A 23,053-nucleotide genomic window follows, 5' to 3' on the forward strand; every position below is an offset into this window, starting at 1 on the left:
CTCAAAAGAAAAACAAATTCCAAACTACAATAGGAACTGACAACACTAATTTAATTACTTGCATAAGACAATTTACCACAAGAAGAGGGGAAAATGTGAGAGAATCAAAAAGCTAGTACACCAATTCAACAGCAAGACAAATTATGAGAAAGAATATTCAAATCAAGCAGCAATGCAGTTCAAAAAGAAAGTTCAATATTTGCAGCAAAATATGCGGAAACAGAAATTTTAAACAATATGTATAAAGACATAACTAGACTATTAGCAGGCATGAACTTAGTGGGCACATTTCACTTTGGGACAGAAAATGTTATCCTCAAAATCCTCCTAATTGTTTAAAAAGTGACAGTTCACAACAAATACAGAACATTTTACTGAAATCATTGGCTTTTCGTGTTTATGTCTACTTTAAGTAAAAATAAAGTGCCTCAAAGTCTGTTCTTTCAGCAATCAGAAGTTACATATGGTTTCAATAAAAAAGTTACACATTTTTTCATAACTTTAATTTGCACAAATCAATATTTTATATATATATATATATAAAAATTTATATAGATATATATATATATATATATATATATATATATATATATATCCTTCCAACTATTAACATAATGAACTTGTACTCTAAGTTGGTAAATGGAATTTGAAGATATTAAGATTATTTAAATCAAGCTCATCTGTAGAACTAGGTGTATATGGTAAGTGTAGGTATGCACCCAGCAACAGTCTGGTGCCCCATTCAGGGTAAACTGCTACAACACCAGGGGAAGGATGCCAAGAGAGGCTCCATGTCTCCCAGTACTCTGTACAGTCTTAACTACAGAATACATAAGTAGATAATTTCATGGGGAAAGTAGTATATAATTCCACATAACTACTTAAGAACATGTACAAATATGTACACAAGGAACATTTACACCACATTCTTGTTCTTTTGATTACAACTGTGCACCTAGAAATGATGTTACTGCTTAGTGCAGCAGAATAAACTGTATGCTTAAAAACAACTGCATCAAAACAAACTGCATGCTTAAAAACAACTGCATCAAAAACATTTAATTTAAATAAATGATGCTCCCTTTACAAAAATAGCAGAACAAATATCCACATATTCAGGGTAAAGAGTTTTCTAAACTGATGCCCACACACAATCAATTTGTTAGGGTTTGTCTATTCAGTATTTTATTCTGCAAAATACATATCCAATATTTCTGATTTGTCCCAATACGCTTTAAACTGCATTTCTAAATAAAAGAACATTCCGCAAACTTTCAGTAAAACACACACTGGTACATAAAATGGAACCAACAGCATGCCACTAGTTTTAGCTTTCATGTAGCAAATGTAAAGTGCACCTTTTTTTTGTGGGCATACCTGTTCCCACAGTCTGACTCTCTTTCACATTGCCAAACTGTATGAAGCAGTATTTCACTTCCTTATTACTCTGTTTACACTCCGATAGCCTTGAACCTTGGAGACGCGAGAGTTCATCTATGCAAGATCATGGAGGACCCAATTAATCAACAATCTCTGCTTTCAGGAATGTGGCAAAAATCAACTACAGAGTTCTCCACTTTTCCTCCATCAAAACAAGCCACTTTCATACCTCACACAGAAACAGTGGGTGACATAAAACATACTGGCCATTAGACTGGGGAGCCTGTCATTGATTTTATCTTCAATTCAATATTCATTTCACACACTGGAGAAAATAAAGTGTGACAGAGTGCAAATAACATATCTTGGTTAATTGCAATCCCTAGCAGCAATGACATGCTAACAATCAAGTTATGCCAATCCTCCCATATGGGATTAAAAACTACAAACTGTATGCTGTACCACTCCCCACAAAAAATAATATGGTTTCACACCACTGGTATTTGCATACCAAAGTTACAACCTCTTATGTCTACAGTTAGAAACAAAACCCCAAACACAAAGTATTCACATTTTTACTTAAAAAGAGGAGAACACATGGGGATCTGTTCTGATATGCACTTTTGGAGAATAAAACTATAATGTCAGGTGTTATTTAATTACCTTACCCCCAAGACAGAGATATAAAATCACACATTTTACACCAAAGGGCAGGAATAATGACGATTCATACCTCTCAACTGTCCCTGATTTTGACTCAAATTTTACCTCTGTCCCTCTTAATCATTCCTAAAACTGAAGGGGGTCAATTATACTTAATAAACAATGGCAATTATAGCCTTCTTTTACTTAAAAAAATTAATATTGATTCACAGTTTCTTGTTCTGACACTATCTCAAGTTAATAGCATTGATATTGTAAAAGTGTCTCTTATTATTTCAATATGTCTCTGACTGGTTGAGAACTATGATGATGATAGCACAAAAATAAAGTGAAATAAATTGTGTGTACTACAATAGAAAGAACAATAAAGACAATGCATGTGTAGAACAGGGAACAAGTGTCGTCAGGAGTGTACACATAGCTCACCCCCGCCCAAAAACGTTAGACAGGTCTGGACAGATGCACATCTAAACCATTCAGTTAAAGCACCATCACTTGCTGCAGCTTAAATTACTTACAGACACACGGGCTTCATAATACAGCAGCTAAACTAGTTGCAAAAATCGTAGTTGTTAACAACATGCAAACAACCGCAACTCCAGCTCTTCTATAAAGAAATATGCTCTGCACACAGACTAAGAAATATGCTTATTAGTCTGCAGCACAATCAGATGCTGACAACGATTCATTTAGTCCAATAAGGAAAGCGACTGGCGCTCTCATTTTCCTTCCTCACGATCGTCATGAAACCATCACAACAACAAATCCAGTTCACAGCATCAGAGGGGAGGAACTGGGAAAACAGTACACCGTAGTTCAAAAATCTTTAGCACACATAAGAAACGATCAGCAGTATACTTTTACAGCTCAACAACTGTTAACTGAGCAAGTACTGCATCACACGAAAGGGTGGATGCAGTAAAAAGCCTTTGTAAGGATATTATTTGAGTATGAATATTTGACAGTTCAGGTCTTTACCTTACCTATAAACACATTAATATCATATTTCCCAAATTAAGCATCACTAATTGTACAAAACAGCGTGTTGTCAAAACATAAACACTCAGAAAACCTTACCTCAATGACCTCACCAAATGCTTCAGTGCAGAAAAAATTGTATTGCTTACAATCAAAACAATGACAGCAGCTGCACATCATGCCATTTAAGTTTTAGAAATTACTAAATTGTCACATATTGCTTTTGTATCAGCGGCCTATAAACATTCTGCAAAACTGCACTATCTTCCCTATTTACTACACAGAGGTCATTGCCTCCCAGTAAATAGTGGCACCACTCTTTTTCATTGACTGCAGAACCAGAAGAGCAAACTTTTTTTGCATAACAGCAAACAGAGCCAGCGATGATAAAGTCAGCCGGAGCTCCATCATGCCAGGCTGTTGGAGCCAGTCCCCAATGTGGCCAGTCATACTCACCAGTGAAAGTGCCCGTCTGAATTAGGAATCCTACTGTTTCTTCTAAACAATCTGATGTTTATCCGGGTTTGCTTCTTATTTTCAGAGCAAACATAAGCGTCTTTTTGTCTCAGTAACTGGGCAAAAGTAGTAGATGAAAAACTGGAATACATATCCAGGGCATCAGTTTCGAAAAATGCCTACAAACCCTGCCGCTGCCACCGGTAGCCATCTTTAATTCCCGAACATATCCCGAGAAAGGAAACCAAAGCTCCAATTCCAGCAGCGCGCCTCACTGCATTGTGGGTAACGCAGTTAGAAGCATTTTTTTTTCATTTACCGGCTTCAAGGCGGAAGATTTATTACTGTAAAAGGAACCAAACCAAATGCTTAGTGATTTTACAGTTTAATGTAATAGCAAAATTCACAGTTCAGTGGGTGTTTGTTACAAAAAAAAAAAAAAAGCCTGGTACAACATTTACATCAATATACATGACCGTCTAAAAATAACTTGATACTTCCCAAACCTAGCTTAGTGTATGTTGAACTAGGGTACGCCACAGTGGAATGTAAATATATGCTGACTAAAGTTGCATCTAGGAAAATTAAAGCATTTTGTATTTCGGTCTTTATTAAAGTACACATTCCAAATAAATTGCGTACATAGACATAGCGTTGTACTCTTCCTCTTTTCAATTTCTCCAACTGTTGAAGGTTTCTAATACCACGATGGAAATGGACCGCATTCCCGAGTCAGGATACTATCAGAGTTCACAAAATTAGTACTGGATCAGTTTTTGATGTTAGCCAAGAGCATCCCCGATGTGCCTAAAACTGCCTCCTTCTGTAATTCATACTGGGTATTAATATTGATTATACACGTTGTAGCTACGGTACGCAAAAATAATTTTAAAGGTGAGAAATTTTGCAGAATTAAAAGAACCAAGTGTCACATAAATGAAAGCCGTACCTCTCGAATGCCCAGATTTTTGCCCTATTTACTCCAAAACAACTTCTTAACCAGAAACACACATTTCATATTACCTCAAGTAATAACACGAAATAGAAACCATAAGACAAACTACTTGGAGTCATAATAGATGACAATCTCAAATTTGATCAATACATACTGCAGTCTATCAAGAAAACTCACCAAAAACTCGACTCCCCCATAGGGGCAAACACTACCAGACAGATGAAGCAAGGATTACCTTAAGCAGCAACATACTACCTCCCTTCTCATATGCTTCCCCTATTCTTACAAATATCAGCACTACATATAAAACTAGGCTAACCTCCTGCTATTACAAATTAGCTAAATTTGCAACAAACCAACCTTATAAAACATGCCACTGCCTTGCATTAAAACAATTAAACTGGCTTGAACTCCTAAACCAGTTGATATACTCACAACTACTCACAGCCCACAACCTATTTACTCTCCAGACAAATGCCCAGCATTACAAAATACTATACTGTACTGTTCACCCACTAGAGATGTTCGCTCTAGCAGTAAACTCTTATTATGTATCAGTAAGACATTCAGCACTGCTGAGACTCTCTATTCCCATTATGTGTCAATACTCTGGAATGAAATCCCCACACAGGTAAAACAGATAGAAAACTTAAATAGTTTCAAACTTTTGACTAAACAATACCTGTGGAAAACATGGGTCTGTTCTTCATGCTCAGCTGGGAAGCTTTACTCAAGGGTACTTTTCTCCAACTCTTACAGCCATTTTGTTTCCCAATCCTTTTTTTACCTTATCACTCCTCCTTGTACTGCACTAATCTCCTAATCTCTTACTCTTCCTCCTTCTCTCACACCCCATCACTAACTACTGTTCCTCCTCTGCCCATTTATCCTCCTACTCATTTCCATAATTTCTCCTTTCATATCTCTTCTCTATCATCAATTTTAAGGTACGTTACTACTTGTCTGTCGGTAAATAATTATTAACTTCAAAAACACTTCAGTTTGATCTTTTCCATGCAGCCATCATGCTACACATACATTAACTGTATTTTATTTTTCTATTCAATAATTAACCAATTTATGTTCATTTTTCTCTTTTTTCATTCAATTGCTATGTTCATGTAACAAATATTTTAAAAAATCATGCAGATAATTTCATGTATAGATGTTTTTGCCCTGCAATTATAAATGTACAGAATTTTTAACTTAAATGTGGAGCTCTTTTCCCCAGGCCTTCTCTGAAAATGGGTTTTACCCAGTCAGACTTTTCCTGGTCAACAAAGACAAATGAATAAATATTAATATTTGGCTCACATTTTTGTCTGTTCCTTATAAGATTTGTGGTTTGTTGGAAAATTATTGATGAATGAAGTCACTAAATAATGACAGACATTTGAGTTTCAGATTTCATATCCTTCACAACACATTTTATTCTATCAACTTTCAAAGTTAATAACAGCAATATCAACTTTCAAATTTTACAAGAACAATATTTAAAATTTGTCCCTATTTTTGGCCTTAACACAACACCTTTTATTCTATCAACTTTCAAAGTTTATAAGAGCAATGTTTAAAATTTGTCCCTATTTTTGGACCTTTGTCCTCCCATTATTTTTGGCTTTGTCCAGATTTCATGTGCTTAGAGAACACAAGAATCAGAGTAAAATAATTTTGTCTAGAGGCATCCTTGTATCTTTCAATAATCTAAGTGAGACTTCTAATGTAGTAACTCGGGTACATGAGCTGCTCTTTAATTCTTCATTAACGGCATTCATAATGTTATATTGGCAGGAGCATAAGAGTTTGGAGGTATTTATTTGTAAGGATTTGTTGTCTTTCTGTTAACTCAACTTACATATAACCAGCAAGGTCGAAGCTAACTTTTTAAGTGGAACGAACTTTCAAGTAAAATTTTGTTGAACACCTAACAATCAGATGTATCTGGATCATGCATTTAGCCAGGCATACTACATGCAACTTTGGCTGTATGAATTAATTTTAAAGTGGCAACACTATTAATGTCCAACACATGGGCACAAAATGCTCTAGCTATAAACACATACATGAAATTAAAACGGGTATAAGCAAAATCGATGTTAGTAATTTGAGGGCCCAAGCAAACTTCAGCTTGGGGCCTTCCCAAACTATTCCTACAGCATGCTATTATATAATCTGACATTACAAGCATGCAAAATCTGAAGGTAATGCTACTCAATGCTAGAAGTCTAAACCTCAAAATGCACTCTCTCGAGGCACTCCTAAAAATGGAGAACATCGATATCTGTGCAGTAACTGAAACCTGGTTCAAGGCTCCAGAGAGCACCCCTGCAATACCAGGCTACAACTCTTACCACACTTTTCGGCCACCAAACCAGGACCGAAACACTAAAGGTGGAGGAGTGTCAATATTCACCAAGGATATTCACACCACCAGGCTAGTTGGCCAACACAATGTGTCTGAAATTCTCCAAGTGCAACTAACACTAGGTAAGACTGCAATCCAAATTGTAGCTTGCTACAGATCCCCCACCATACCCCAAGATTCTCACTACACCTTTCTAAACATACTGGGAAATATTAAGATAGAACGAAACACCCTAATACTGGGTGATTTTAACTACCCTGCCATTAACTGGGAAAACTACTCATGTCCTAACACCTTTAGAACGGTTCTTGGAATTCATAAATTCCAATGCCCTGGATCAACTAATCCATAGTCCCACCAGGGGCTCCAATATCCTAGACCTGGTCATTACCAACATGGGAAATCAATGCTCCATACCTATGGTCACCCCCTCGTTAGTCAGGTCTGACCATAAGCTAATCACCCTTAACATCCACATCCCACCCCACCCCCAGTAAAGAAACCACCATAAAAACTTCTCCAAAGCCAACTTCATGCTACTCAAGTCAGAAGTGACAAACTTCATAACACCCATGCAGACGGAAACTGAAAGTTCAACTGCTGAATCCTACACTAAGGCACTGTACGAGCACATCCACTCATGCATGAATCGTGCCATCCCAAATAGAACCAAAATGCTCTCATCCAAAAAAAGGAAGCCAATCTGGTGGTCCCCTGCCATAAACAAACTTTACAACAAAAGGAAGAAACTTTTGCAGAAAAGAGGAAAATCCCAGGATGCAAAAAAACTCCCTTACTAGCCTCAGTAAGAAACTGAGATGCCTCATAAAATCCTCCAAAGCTAGTTATGAAAATAAAATTGCCAAAGATTCCAAAGACAACCACAAAGCATTCTATAACTATGTCAAGAATCTAAATGGCAATGCTCAGATCTGCTCTGAGCTAAAACAGAATGGCATTAAATATACTGATCCAAAGGATATTGCCAATATCCTGGCAGATCGATTCAGTGCCAACTTCACCCCTCTCACCCCTAAATGGCCCATCTCAATACCGGAAGATTGCCAAATTCCAGTAATAACGGTCACACAGGTACAAAACGCACTCTCTAAAGCCAAGAATACAGCATCCATGGGACCAGATGACATCCCGGGCTGTGTACTACATGAACTACAATATGAACTGGCACCTCACCTAAGTGTCATGTTTAATCATAGCCTCACCTCAGGTTTCGTGCCCACTGAGTGGCAGAGCTACAGTTATCCCAATCCACAAGGGGGATCCACCTTGGATCCCGGAAACTACCGTCCCATCAGTCTGACAAGCCTTATCTGCAAGGCCATGGAGTGTATTATCATGGAACTTATAAACAAAGACATTGGCAACCTTCAAACACTGGACCCCACCCAGTTTGGGTTTGTGAAGGGCCGATCTTGTCTCCTGAACCTGATTGACTTCTTTGAATCAGTCTCCAGAGCCATGGACAAGGGTAAGGTGGTCCACACAGCCTATCTAGACCTTGCCAAGGCCTTTGATACCATCCCCCACTCTGGAATAATAGATAAACTTACTAAGTTGGGCATTAATCCCTATGTCACCCAATGGGTTGCTAAATGGCTTACTGATAGATCCCACACTGTAAAAGTAGCCGACTCCAAATCCAGCTCCAGACAAGTGACAAGTGGAGTACCTCAGGGTTCAGTCCTGGGGCCGCTCTTGTTTGGCATCTACTTCTCTGAAGTACAGGTCAACACTAAGGGACTCTGGCTAACAAAGTTTGCAGATGACTGCAAACTGGGAGCCATTATTGAATCCCCAAATGATGTGGATACTCTACAAAAGGGCCTTACAGAAACAGATGCTTGGTGCCAGAGCCATGGGCTCAAGCTCAATGCCAAGAAATTTATTGTTATCCCCTTTGGGAAAAAACATGTATCCATCAATTACCATATAGGTGGCAGTACACTAAACACAGAAAGTGTGATAAGAGACTTAGGGACACAGGTGGACAGTGGTCTCACCTTCGATAACCACATCGCCACAACAGTCAGGAAATCCTTCTATGTGGCACACCTCATCACGAAGGGCTTTTCATCCAGAAAAAAGGAGGTCATTGTCCCACTGTACTCATCCCTCATTAGACCCATTATAGAATACAACGCCCCATTTGGTATGTACCTCTCAAGACATCTGCAACAACTGGAAAGGCCTCAGAAATACCTCACTAAAAGAATCACAGGCCTAAAGCAGATGCCTTACGCTGACTGCCTTAAAAAACTCCAGCTATACTCTGTCGCATATCATCTACTCAGAGGCGATCTCTGCTTAACATACAAGGCCATGTCAAACCCAGAGCTGTTGGACATGCTACACTTAAAGAAATCCCAATCCCTCAGAGCTACACGATCCAGGGATCTAAACCTTGTCATCACAATAAACAAAACATGCTGGAGGGATAGGTTCCTGACCAAGAGACTCCCCAGACTCTGGAATAGATTGCCCATACATGTCAAGCAGAGTGCCTCTTTGGACCTCTTCAAGAGGAACCTTGACGATTGGATGGGAGAAAGGAAATTCACCCCAGGGATCACGTCAGTCGCCCTGCTAGACAGGGGTCCAGGAAAGTAAATAATGTGGGAAGAAATAGCCAGGGAATTGTTATGGCTAGGCTTGTATAGGCCCTAGGGCTGATAGCCTAGTACCAACCTATGAACCTATGAACCTATAACAGGTACAAACACAGTATTTCCAGACGCAGCTCTCTGCATTAAGTGCAATTTCCCATAAGAGCACACAGAGACCACAGTCAGTCTGGGGCTGGTTTCTTCCTCTTCCTCCAGATCCCCAATAAGACGTTCCACTGGCACAGCTATATAGAGTTGAGATCTCAGCTAAGTTACCAAGCCAAGACCTCCAGCACCCTCTCTGTCCAACTAGTGCTTCATGTCCCTGCCCAAGTAGCTGACACACACACACTTTTTTGAGTTTTGATTTACACACACACACACACACACACACACACACACACACACACACACACACACACACACACACACACACACACACACACACACACACACACACACGCGCGCACACACACACACACACACACACACACACACACACACACACACACACACACACACACACCTGGGAAAGGGTGGTACAAGTTTACTAGCTATGCCTCCTTCTGCCCAGACTATAAGATAGTTTTCACTGCCACCACTCACTCCTGCCAGCTACCTTAAGACCCTTAACAAAGGGTATCTAATCTTACTGTGCAATATTAATATTAACACAAATGGTAGTTTGACCAAGAATAAGGATATTAGGAGTGGCCCACACATTGCTGCCAAATAAAGATGCAAGTGCTCTCAAAACCTAAATATCTTTACACAGATCAGCTACAATGAAGGATTTAAATATATTTAATAATAAATAACAAAAGAATAAGACAATACTGAATATATATCCACAGTGACATCAGAGTTCAAAATCACAGGAAATATTTAAAATAACATTGCAGTACAGGCTCACACAAATAAAGAAAAATATCTAAACTAAGCTTCACTATGCTCCTGTTCCCTAGATGCTTACTTAATTAGAGCAAGACAGATGATGTGGTGAATGGATCTTGTTGTCAGGTCCAAGACAGAATACAGAATGGTCTGTCACATTGAGAGACTTCTCAAAATGATATCTAAAATATTACTGCTGGGATAGCTTGCAGAATGACATCACTTCTTGTCAACAGACTTCTGGTTTCCAGGCAAAACCCCCATTGCTGAAGCTGGCAATATTTAGCATCTACCTGTAAAAACATTCATACAAGGGCTTTTGCTCAGATCTTTACAGATGCTGGAACTCATAAAACAATTACATTCCTTTGTGCTTCCAAAGCAGCAATTAGTTCACCCTAAAGACAATACAGAAAGCTTCCTAGTACAGACTTTGTGTCTTTAGCTGCATTGAAAAGTTGAGAGATAGCCTCTTTATGGTGTAGCTTTTATGGTGTAGCCTATAAAGTGATTTAATTTTAAATATATTTCTAAAGTTTACTGGACTGAGGTTAACCCTCTGTATTCCAGTTTCCCTGTTAAAAATATATACATTTAAACAGTTACAGTAGTGCATGTACATTTATGTTCTCTTCCAGTAGAGCACACTGTAGATACATCTTAAACACAGCACTTTATAAATACCTTTTTAACACAAACATCTGTACAGAGCAGTTTGATATACACATGACATACAGTTCTAATACATTTGTAACACAAGCATTTTGTATAAATTGGTTTGATATTTACAAATGACATATAATTATTTACAAAATTCCAGCTAGCTGTGCTGGCAGTACCTCATTTTGTCACAGCAACCACCAATACTTTTTCACTGCAAGTCAACTTAGCTGAAAAGTAATTCTCTTTGTGAGTGGGACAGTGACGAAGCCAGAAAAGGTTCAATGTGACAGATTTCTACATGCTGCTGGAGAAGTGTTGAATACATTTAAACTTTGTTTTTAAGATTAGAAAATTAAAACATCACCAATTAGGGAGAACTTATTGACAGCCCAGAAACAGCTTGCCATTTATTCACCATTTGCTCATTACAAAGGTAAGGATGCTATAAATGTTTCCTGCCAAAGACTATAAAGATGATGAGTTGTATGGTTCATTAATAAGGGACCAAATACTTTGTGGTAGAAGAAAAGAAAAAACAAGGGGCAGGCTATTTAGGGAACTAGATATGAATGTACTGAAAGCTGTGGATTTATGCAGAAAAAGTAAAATTAATAGTACATTATCTTAACAGAACGTGTAGGAGTATGATCAAGCCAACCATTTTCTGAACTATGAGTCCAGAGTGGAAGAAAGAATAAGAATGGGCTTTTCAAACAACTGAAGTAACCACAGGTAATGGGCAGAAGCATAGCTAGCATGGGGAGAAGGGGGGAGCCCACCAAGGTGCAAGATGTTAGGGGGAGTGGTCAGCAGATCCATGTTTTTGTTGCTCCTCATTTAACATGAGGGTATGACAGAGACCTAGGGCATTCCTCCCGTCTCTTGCAAGGACAGTGCCAGATTGGAGAAAGAACTTTTTTCTTTTCTTTTTTTTTTTTGTAGTGAAGGAAGAGCTTCTGCACTTAGTGTTGGGGAATGACAGACTGGGGATCAGCACGGTGAACTAAATGAGCCAGCTATATCTCTGTCTAATGGGTGATACAAGCACTTATCTGTCTGGTACCCAAACTGACCCACACAAGGCAGAACACAATCTGTCTGAGACTGCAGCTGATCTGTTGAGACTGTGTATAACTTATTCCACAATCTCAGAAACTCAGTAGTTTTGCCAGTACAGAAGTCTTTTTACTGAAAAGTTACAAATAAATGGTACATTTATTAGTTTTATGCTGGATACTGTGTCTCAGAGTAGCATCATTATGGAAAGTTCTTTCAGACAATTGAGATTTGAAATTCTCTGTCTGAGTCCTGCACTGTATTACTCACTAATTCTGAGCATAAGATAAAAACCAGTGAGTCAGACTAAGCTGTGTTGTGTATATCAAAACAAAGAATACAATTAATTATTTCAAGTTGTGTCAGTTCACCATGCTAACATATTATGAAGGTCTGCATGTGAACTAATGCACATGATTATGACTAATAAATTCATACTGTATACATGATGAAGTGCTGCACTGAAGGATGCAGTGCAGTCAAAGGCAATGATTTGCACAGCTGGAGAATCAATGTGTCGCATGTTTGCAGCAGCAGTGATTTACACAAACGTAATATAGAGTGTAAAGGCTTGGAAACAGAATGCATTGTGCAGTGATGTAGGATCACAAAGCACAGTTGTTAATCAATCCGTGAACATTGAAAACCCACAATTATAACTTAACTGTATCTGCAAATAAGTTACTTGAATTTCTTGAAGATGCTAAAAATGACATAGAGCTGCAGATATTGAAAATTATGATGCTGACAGGATGGCTAAGTGACATAATTTTTTTTTGCCAGTTCATGTTTGCTGTACCTGTTGTGTCAACATTTCTGAATCACAGGGGCTGATTTTCAAACCAGTAGAGTGGTTTTGATAAACAAGCTACATAATCTGAAGTTAGAGGGGATATGCAATACATGCTTGGGAATTGTTGCGTCTAAAGAAAGGGCACATGACATTATGATTAGACTCAGAATGTCCAAATAGATTGAACTGATGCTAAAAATATCTAATCTGTAACATATACCTCAAAAGCAGCTAGAAAGATGTAATGATAACTCACACAATTCCAGACAGATCACAGAGTAAAGTTTCTTGGGAGTTATTTAATTTGAAGGACAGTCAACATCTCATATGTTCTGATCACATTATATGAACCTTGAAGTCATAAAGCTTAACAATACTTCATCAGCAACTGTCATAAACTGCGGAAGTCATTTTTTTTCTCAACATGGTATTCTGGAAGTACTCATCACAGATAATAGTATCCAGTTTGTATGTCAAGAATTTCAAGCTTTTTTCATAACATTGGGAATTCTAAAACATTGCATTGTCACAAAGGTGCTCTCAATCAAATGGTCAGGATTCCAGAGAGTCATTCAAACAGTGAAGAGCATTGATAAAAATGTGTTGCCAGCTCAAAGCAGGACTGCCGTCTTGCATTTCTTGAGTATAGAAGTAGTCTTTGTCAACCTATAGGACTTTCACATTCACAGATGTCAAAGGGGAGGAGAATGAAAAGAAAGTTTCCAGGATCTTCTGTTCTACTTCAACAGAAGAAATTGCAAATGTACAATATGCATAGCAAGCTATTTAGCAGAAACAGAAATACTGCTCTGGCACATCAGCTAAGACATCAGCAATACCCTTTCCTTGTGTATATATGGGTCTACCTGTTATTATCAAAAACCCACTTCACCAAACTTCGAAAAACTGGGATGACATCGCCGAACACTTACTTTCACAAACTGCTGGATCACCAGAATTTTACTCCAGGAAAGGAACCACTTAGCCACCATGACTAAATAAAGATCTGAAGTAATTCAAACCCACCCAAGTGGGGGGCTTCCCCCTCTACCACCCCAACTAAATACACCAACTCCAAGATTACACTACAGTGGGGAAAAGGACAACATTTACCATGGTGGCCAAGTGGTTTCTTTCCCAGAGTAAAATTACAGTGATCTGAGAATTTGTGAAAGTAAGTGTTCGGCGAAGTCATCCTGGTTTTTTGAAGTTCAGTGAAGTGAAGCATATATATATATATATATATATATATATATATATATATATATATATATATATATGTATTTTTTAGGTCTTATACTAAAACAAATTAGTGCGCATATATTCCTGATAATACTTTTATTTGTAAAGTGAAAACTAGTCATAAAACACTTCCTTTGCTGGAAAAATAAGAATGTTAAATCATCTGCTGCTTATCTAAACGATCCTGTCTTGGTTTGTGATTTACTTTGGAGGCGACTGGTAAGAGAAGTTTTATTTGAATTCATATTTTATTTCTTACCACTGTTTTTCACTGTATATAGGAAGGAAGGGATAGCTTGTAGACAAGAAAATTTACTTTGATTTATATTTTGTTGTTTTATCTTTAATTTTCACTGTTTGTTGTTAGAAAGGGATAGGTTTTAGACAGGCAAACACTAGGAATCCTAAGGGACTTTGTCAGCTTTAAGCTCACACAAACTGTAGACAGGACAATCCAGACCTAATTATCTAAATAATCTTGGCTTTGTTTGTGATTTATTGATCTTTGCTGTTAAAAAGAGGTGTAACTGCAATAGCGAGCATGCAAAGTAATGAAATTCCAGCTTTTGTCTGACTTTCAGAATTTGTATGGTCAGAGCAACAACTTTACTGTACTTGCTTTCAGAGACGTAGCGAGTGCCCTCCGTACACTTTAGCCGGGGAGGGCCCCACAAGGAAGGGGCCCCTAAAAGTGACAAGAAAATGTAAGGTGATACATCACAGTGCTATTGGCAGCCATCAGTTGTCTGTGGGTCAGTTTCGAATTTTAGTTGGGTCTGCAGCCATGCATAGGCAGAATTTGTTTCAGCTACAAATAATTGTGTCATCATAAAACTAATGAGAAATGTATATTTTCTCCCACATATCTCCGGCAGCTGTCAAATTTCACATTTTCTCGGGACACAAATCCCAGGTAAAAGCTGTCCTATTCCATAAATAGAGAGGTGCTAAACCCCAGTAACTTAACACTGTTATATAACCCCTTCACCATTTTCGTTTTTTAGTCAGCTGTTAGTTTATAATGTCTCTTACCGGTCCGTGCATACAGCCATCTGTCCTTGTTACCGAATTAACATTCCAATTCACTTACCAAGCGACAACTTAAGCTTATTTAAAACCTGTCGTAGGCGCCTTAATATTTCACAGGATTTTGGAGGAGACCTCGCGCTCTGTAGGACCTGCGTCAAGAGGAGAGTGCCGTGTGCTGATAATTTAGTTGTGGATTTAATGGAGTGTAACACTAGTGGGCATTATTGTATTTAGGGAATAGGCAGCAGTACATTGGCAACCTGATTGCAGAAGAAGGAACCTTCTCTAGAAGGGTGTTAATATACAAATAATAGCCGTGGCAAAATGGGTCCATTGCTTCATAGCAGAAAATAAAAAAAGCTTGTGTGTGACAGTGTATGAGAGTAAGTAAGACAGATCGAACCATACCTCTCAGCTTCTTACAGCAAGAAATCTGGACAAAGCCATTAATAAAAGTGGGATAAAGGCCCCAAAATAGGGACAATTTTTAATATTGCACTTACAGACTTAGAAAAGTGATAGAATAACAGGTTTTGCTTTACAGTGAATTTTCTGAAGAGTATGCAGTCTTAAACTCACACGCCTGTCATTCTTTTCTAACTTCAGTCTTAATGATTTGCCACTAATTTGCCAGAAAACCACAATTTTATGAAAAATGGACCAAAAATATGAGGCAAAAATCTGGACATTCTGCAAAAATCTGTACAGTTGAGAGGTATGCCCGGGCGAACGAGCAGATATTTTACACTCGTTGAGCAGCGTGTTTGCTGTTTAGGGAGTGTAAAAAATTAAACAAAAAAGTGTTCTTGTGTTTATGCTGTCTGCGTATGTGAGTGAATGTGTGTATGAAAGCAGAGGAGGTTCTGTGTATGTGTCTGTTACTGCTGGACCTATTCAAAGAATGTGTATTTGTGTTCATAATGTTGGTCAGCGGATAAATAAATGTTATTAATGTAGTTGTTTAATTTTTTAGTATTTCCAATGAAAAGGCGTGCTTTGTGATGTTGTCTAACAGAACGTATAAGAGCGGAGCTAGTAAATGAAAGGCAGCAAAATATGTCAAGAAGCAACTTGAGAAAATTCCAAAGTGTCAACGTATTTTATGCTGCAATCCAATGTACAGGTACAGGCACATGAAACGGACAGCACTAGCAGTGATGAGTCGTATCCAGAAGCAGAAGTATCCAGAAGTGCTTCAAGTGAGGTTGAAGGTGAAGCCAGTTGTTCTACTACCAAACAAACTGTGACAGATATTCCAGCTGCTGCTGGGAAAGAAGTATCTGAATTTGAACCACTGACTGATGATCCTGGAGACTGACCATCTATAATATCAGACAGACAAGTGTGTGACATTGTTGAACGTTGCCCACCGCAGCAGAATGAAAGTTACTGATTTCCATTTAATGAGGAAAGATGGAGGTTTACAACTACTAATTTCTATTTAACCATGGCAAACGGTGAGACAATAAGACATTCATGGTTAATGTACTCAGTCCAGAAAGATGCCATTTTTTGTTTTGTTGTAAATTATATGGCACTGGTGGCATACTGCTAAGTAGTAGAACATCTGCTTGAAAAGCACTGTCAAAAAGACTTCAGCAGCATGAAACAGGCAAAGGTCATCAAGACTGTATGGTGAAATGGTTTGACCTTCAGTCAGGCATAGTAGACCATACATCTACTGACCAAGTCGAATTACAGGTTTTTATGAAAGAAAGAGATTTTTGGAGAGATGTTGTCAAATGCATGATTAATGTTGTTATTTTCTTATCGGAAAGAAATTTGGCATTTCGAGGAAGTAATGAAAAGCTTGCCAATTGTTTGAATGGCAACATTTTGGGACTGTTTGAAATGGTTGCAAAGTATGATACTGTCCTCAGCAAACTTTTACAGAGGATTAAGAAGGCTGAGACACATGTTCAGTACCTCAGTCCACAGATCCAAAACGAGCTGATTCAACTTGTTGCCAGTAACATTCAAGAGGCCAACATAGTGGAGGTTAAAAAAAGCAAAAAATTACTGTTATTTTGGACTGTACTCCTGACGTGTTACATGAAGAACAGATGTCAGTGGTGTTATGCTTTGTTGAATGTAACGGTGATGATGGTGTCAATATTTATGAAGCATTTGTTGGTTTTCTTAATGTTCATGATACAACTGGCAAGGGCTTATTGGAAGCATTTCTTGAAAAGGCAGACAACTTAAGAATAGACATTGCTGACATGAGAGGCCAAGCTTATGATAATGGCTCCAATATAAGAGGAAAGAATAAAGGGGTTCAAGCCCGCATGCTAGAAATAAATGACCGTGCATTGTATGTACCATGTGGAGCTCACACTTGGAATATTGGAATCTCAGATGTGGCAAAGTCATCGAAATATGCAGTTGACTTTTTTGGTCTGATTAACAGAATATATGTTGTATTTTTGCCACCTCCACATTGGGATATACTTCAAGAACATATGCCAATATCTGTTAAAGGGTTATCGGACATTCATTGGGAAGCGAGAATTGATGCTGTGAAGCCATTGTGTTATCACCTTGAAGAACTGTGCAATGCTTTGTCATCTTTGTGAGAACATGCACTCAAAAAGAAAGATAGCAATACAGCAAGAGAAGCTGGTGTGCTTTTAAACCATGTTACTATGTGGCCTTTTTTTTCTGATTGTGTGCACGTGGTATGATATACTGTTTCACGTCAATAAAACCAGCAAATTAATTCAGTCACCAGATGTTTCAATTGACGTCCTACAAGCACAAGTCTGTGCTACAATGAATTTTTTGCAAGACTATCGAAATATAGGATATAATTCTGTAGTCATGAATGCACGTGAAATAGCAGAGCATAAGGGTACTGAGCAGGTGTTTCCAGAAACCAGAGTGCCACGTAAGAAGAGAATGTTTGATTATGAATGTGCTGATGATTCAAGTCGTCTTTCTGCTAAAGAAAAATTCAAATCACAGTTCTTTCTTGTTCTCACTGATCAGGCCATATCTTCTTTTTCATTGTGATTTGACCAACTCGTGGAGTGGTATAAGTTGTTTGGATTTCTGTACAATGCTAACAACTTGAAGCAGTATCACAGAGAAAATGAACTGGAGAATCACTGCAAAAATTTTGAAAGAAAAATGGGAGACATTGATGCCAACAAACTCATAATGGAATTGAATCGATCTATTTATGTCATCGAGAAAGAGAGAGGAGTTGTCACGGCAAACAATTTTTTAACATACATATACAAGAACAGCCTTCAGGAGGTATATCCAAATCTTTGCATTTGCATCAGAAGTCTTCTGACCACACCAGTTACTGCCGGCGGTGCTGAAAGGAGCTTCAGCAGGATGAAAATGATCAAGAATATGTTGCGCTCAACCATGACAGATGACAGGCTTTCTGTGCTTGCAATTATCTCAGTCGAAAACAAGATTGCCAGATCTCTGGACTATGATGCACTGATTAACCAATTTGCAGAAAACAAGGCTCAAAAGAAGCATTTTGCGTAAATACGCTAACGGTGTATGGAATAAATGTACACTGTAGGCCAATGTATACATAATATGAACCCTATATATATGTTAGCATGCTAAGAAGGCATTTGTCACCCTGTTCTGTTCCAGACATGTTTTGTTAATAATTTGTATGCAATTTTGTGTGCATTATGCTAACTGAACAGTCATGGACCAACTGCACTGCAATGCAACTTTTAGAAATACATTTCATGTATTTCATTAATGATGAATACAGCATACGTGAGTTCATTGGGTGAAAGCAGTCTTTTGATGTGCATATTTGCACAATTGAAGAACTAGATTTATTATTATATTTACACTATAGTAAACACTATGCTCTAGTAGTTTAGGATTATTTGTAGCTTGGTCTTGAGTAAGCACAAAGTTTTAGTAGTTTAGGATTATTTTTAGCTTGGTCCTAAGGCATTTGTTGATGTGTGTGGACAGTGTGGCCAATAAAATGTTAATTTCAGAGGGACAGTGTAAAGGGCTCCGGACATATGTTCGGAGGGGAGCACGTTCTTTATTGCTATGACCTTGCTTACTTTAGTATTTAGCTGTATTGTTTCTATGATTTTTCTCATAGGTTCATAGGTAGGTACTAGGCTATCTGCCCGAGGGCATTTATAAGCCTCGCCAGAGTGTGTCGGCTTTTGTCACCCCATTGATTAATTAACTGAGCCTCTGTCAAGCAGAGCCAATGAATTGATCCCAGGGGTGTATTTTCTGTTACCCATCCACTTGTCAAGGCTTCTCTTGAAGAGTGTTAGTGAGGGGCTCTGCCTAATGTAGTTAGGAATTTTGTTCCAAAGCATGAGGAGTCTCTGTGACAGGAATCTATCCCTCCAGCATGTTCTATTTAGTGTTGTGGTGAGGTTTAGCTCACTAGAGTGCGTGACTCGCAGTGACTTGGATTTCTTTAGGTGGAGCATGTCCATCAATTCTGAGTTGGACATGGCTTTGTAAGTTAGGCAGAGATCACCTCTGAGTAAGCGATCTGCCACTGAGTACAGCCAGAGTTTTTCCAGTCGGGCTGCATAGGACATATGTTTGAGGCCAGTAATCCTCTTGGTGAGGTGATTTTGTGGTCTTTCCAGCTTTTTTAAGTGCCTTGTGAGGTACATCCCAAATGGCGCATTGTACTTTATGATGGGTCTGATGAGTGACGAGTAGAGGGGCACTATAACCTCTTTATTTCTAGATGCAAACCTTTTAGTAATTAGATGGGCCACATAGAAGGATTTCCTAACTACTTTGGCACTATGATTGTCAAAGGAGAGATTACTATCTATCTGGGTCCCCAGATCTCTTACTACCTCTTCTGTATTAAGGGGGCTGCTGCCTATGTGGTAATTTGTTGGTGTTTTGTTTTTCCCAAACGGGATGATTATGCATTTTTTTGCATTTAGCTTGAGGCCATGACTTTGACACCAGGTGTTTGTCTCAGTAAGCCTTTTTGAAGGATGTCCGTGTCAGCCAGAGAGTCAAATATGGCTCCCAGTTTGCAGTCATTGGCGAACCTGGTTAGCCATAGTCCTCCTGTGTTTGCCTGTACTTCTGAGAAATATATGCCGAACAGTAGGGGTCCCAGAACCGAGCCTTGTGTGACACCACTTGTGACTGGTTTAGAGTCTGACCTGAAGCCCGCTATTCTTACCATGTGAGTTCTGTCTTTAAGCCAGTTGGCAACCCATCTTGTGATGTAGGGCTTTATGTTCAGGCTGGTGAGTTTTTCTATAATACCCGAATGAAGAATGGTGTTGAATGCCTTGGTGAGATCAAGGTAGGCTGTGTGAACCACCTTTCCCTTGTCTATGGCCTTGGTGAGTGTCTCGAAGAAGTCAACCAGGTTTAGTAGGCATGATCTGCCCTTAACAAAGCCGAACTGGGTTGGGTCAAGTGTTTGGAGGTTCCCAATGTCTTTGTTAATGAGTTCCATGATGATGCGCTCCATAGCCTTGCAGACCAGGCTAGTCAGGCTTATGGGGCGATAGTTACCAGGATCAGTTGTGGCCCCTCCTTTGTGGAGCAGAATAACCATTGCTGTGCACCATTCTATGGGCACGTAGCCTGTGGAGAGGCTGAGGTTGAACAGCGTGTTTAGGTGGGGGGTTAGCTCGTTCTGTAGTTCGTGCAAGATGCAGCCTGGGACACCATTTGGCCCCATTGATGCTGTGTTTTTGGCTTTTGAAAGGGCTGTTTTCACCTGTGCTTCTGTGATTTCTGGGACACTACACTTTTCTGGTATTGTTGTGGGCCCTTTTGAAGGTGAGAGGGAGTTGAAGTTTGCACTGAATCTATCTGCCAGGATGTTGGCAATATCAGTAGGTTCAGTATATTTTGTGCTATTTTGCACTAGCTCAGAGCATATCTGTGAGTTGCCACTTAGATTCTTGACATAGCTAAAGAAGGCTTTGTGGTTATCTTTCGAATCCTTGGCTATTTTTCTTTCAAAGTTAGCCTTGGATGATTTTATGAGGGACCTTAGTTTCTTACTGATACTGATCAGGGATGTCTTTCCTTCTTGGCATTTGCTTTTTTTCTGAACTAGTTTCCTCCTTCTGTTGTATATCTTTAAATTCTGTGGTAACTGATTTTTATTATTCTTTTCCTTTATAATTTTGTATTCATTTCAAGCTGAATATGGATTCCATGAATGAGTACGCCATTAATAATTTGCTAAAGCACAAATATCTTGTACAGCGTAATTAATGCTATGTATACTTAAAGGTAACACCTGATAACACCAGCAATCTTTGTTTCTCATTTCAAAAGCTGTATGATTTGCTTACCATTATTAATAGTGAAGCTAGACTTACTGATAACAATTGACACGGCTTGGAGAACGTTTGTTACATATATTAATGACTGGAATGGTGAGATAAATAATGTTAGACAAAGAGCAAATAAAACACATTTAGAAAAGTATGTGTCTATTGCCTGTAAAGATCACTCTCACTCAATCCTTATGAAACAAGATGATGCCTCTGACAACTTTGGAATTCTGGATAAAAGTATTCAGCAATCTGAGGATTCAGGGTGTTTAGAAGGAAATAAAAAAAAAAGACAGAAGTTCAAAACAAATAACAAGGAAGAAAAAGAAACTGATGAATGTCTGTAAAGTAAAGAGAATACGTTTTCTGGTAGCAATACACATCCCGGGGAAATCCAACGTGATACCAGACAAACTCAGCAGGGCAATACTGATGCATCACGAGTGGTCCCTGAAACAAGACATAGTGGAAATTAATTTCCAAAAATGGGGCCAGCTTTGCTGCGACCTTTTTGCCACATCCATGAACATCAAATGCAGCAGCTACTTTGCCCTAATCCCCCCTCCGGGGGAGTCCCCAAGGGATGCACTTGTACATGATTGGCCCTCTGGTCTTCTGTATGCCTTTCCTCCTTTTCCATTGATACCCAAAGTTCTTCAGAAAGCCAGCACATTGGAAAAGACCTTAATGTTTCTCGCGCCATACCGGCCTCATCAAATCTGGTTCTCCTTCTTGTGGCCTCATCTTCAGGAGGAGCCCTAGATTCTGGACCCAGTTTCAGATCTTCTGACTCATCTGTCAGAAAGGCTCCATCCATCTCACCAAACCCTCAAGTTGACATCATGGCTGCTCTGATTCCAGACATAGCCAGACTACCTGACCTTTCACCTTCAGTGCAGCATATCTTTATTTCTTCTCACAAAGCTTCTACAAGAAGATTATATCTCAGCAAATGGAAAAGATTTTCCTCCTGGGCTTTGAAAAATAATTTTGACCCTTTCTCTGCACCTATACCCTCCATACTGAAATTTTTAGTGAAGCTTTTTCAGGAGTGGACAGCTGCAGCTACTATTCAAGTTCAACTAGCCACAATCTCGAATTTCCATCTTGGAAAACTCAATGCACATGCGGGCCATTTAATATTGGTGAGTCCTCCAGAATTTTCAAATAAAGGATAATTGCACATCTAAGTGACTATGTGTTTAATTTAATTTAATTTGTTTTATTTATTTCCATTTGTTGATTGGGGTAGCCTGGCTGATCTAAAAGTCCCTTTTCAGTGGAGTCCCAGTGAGAAAAACTCAAGCCGTAACAAAACTGGAAAGAATTTTAAGTACAGAAAGATAATAAAGCAAGATATCATAGAAACAATATGCATGTCTGTCATGTTTCATTGAGAATGTACAGTTAAATAACTTTCAAACATATATATGCATTGTAATAAATACTGACAGGCCCCAGTGGCATAATGTATAAGGCATTGGCCTCCTTAGCCAGGGATTGTGGGTTTGAGTCCCATATGGGGTGATATAATCTATGTCCCATTTGGCAGGTGCCTCACTAGACACCTGCAACAACTGGAGAGGCTGCAAAAGTACCTCACAAAGAGGATCCTAGGCCTTAAACTCTTGTCCTATATGGGCAGACTCAAAAAACTACAACTATTCTCTG

General features: G+C 38.8%; 1 protein-coding gene across 1 annotated transcript in view; it reads right to left on the reverse strand.

Annotated features, from left to right (window-relative positions):
• WDFY3 (WD repeat and FYVE domain containing 3) overlaps window positions 1-3,690 on the reverse strand; it is a 5,086,165-nt gene extending 5,082,475 nt beyond the window's left edge. Inside the window, exon 1 of the mRNA XM_044059488.1 lies at window positions 3,478-3,690. The gene's annotated coding sequence lies outside the window, so the exon portion shown is untranslated. The remainder of the gene's footprint in view (window positions 1-3,477) is intronic.
• Window positions 3,691-23,053: the final 19,363 nt, after the last annotated feature.

Source organism: Protopterus annectens, chromosome 17.part0 (assembly GCF_019279795.1).
Source record: "Protopterus annectens isolate FY-2018-M chromosome 17.part0, PAN1.0, whole genome shotgun sequence".
In the NCBI taxonomy this organism is placed as follows: domain Eukaryota; kingdom Metazoa; phylum Chordata; order Ceratodontiformes; family Protopteridae; genus Protopterus; species Protopterus annectens.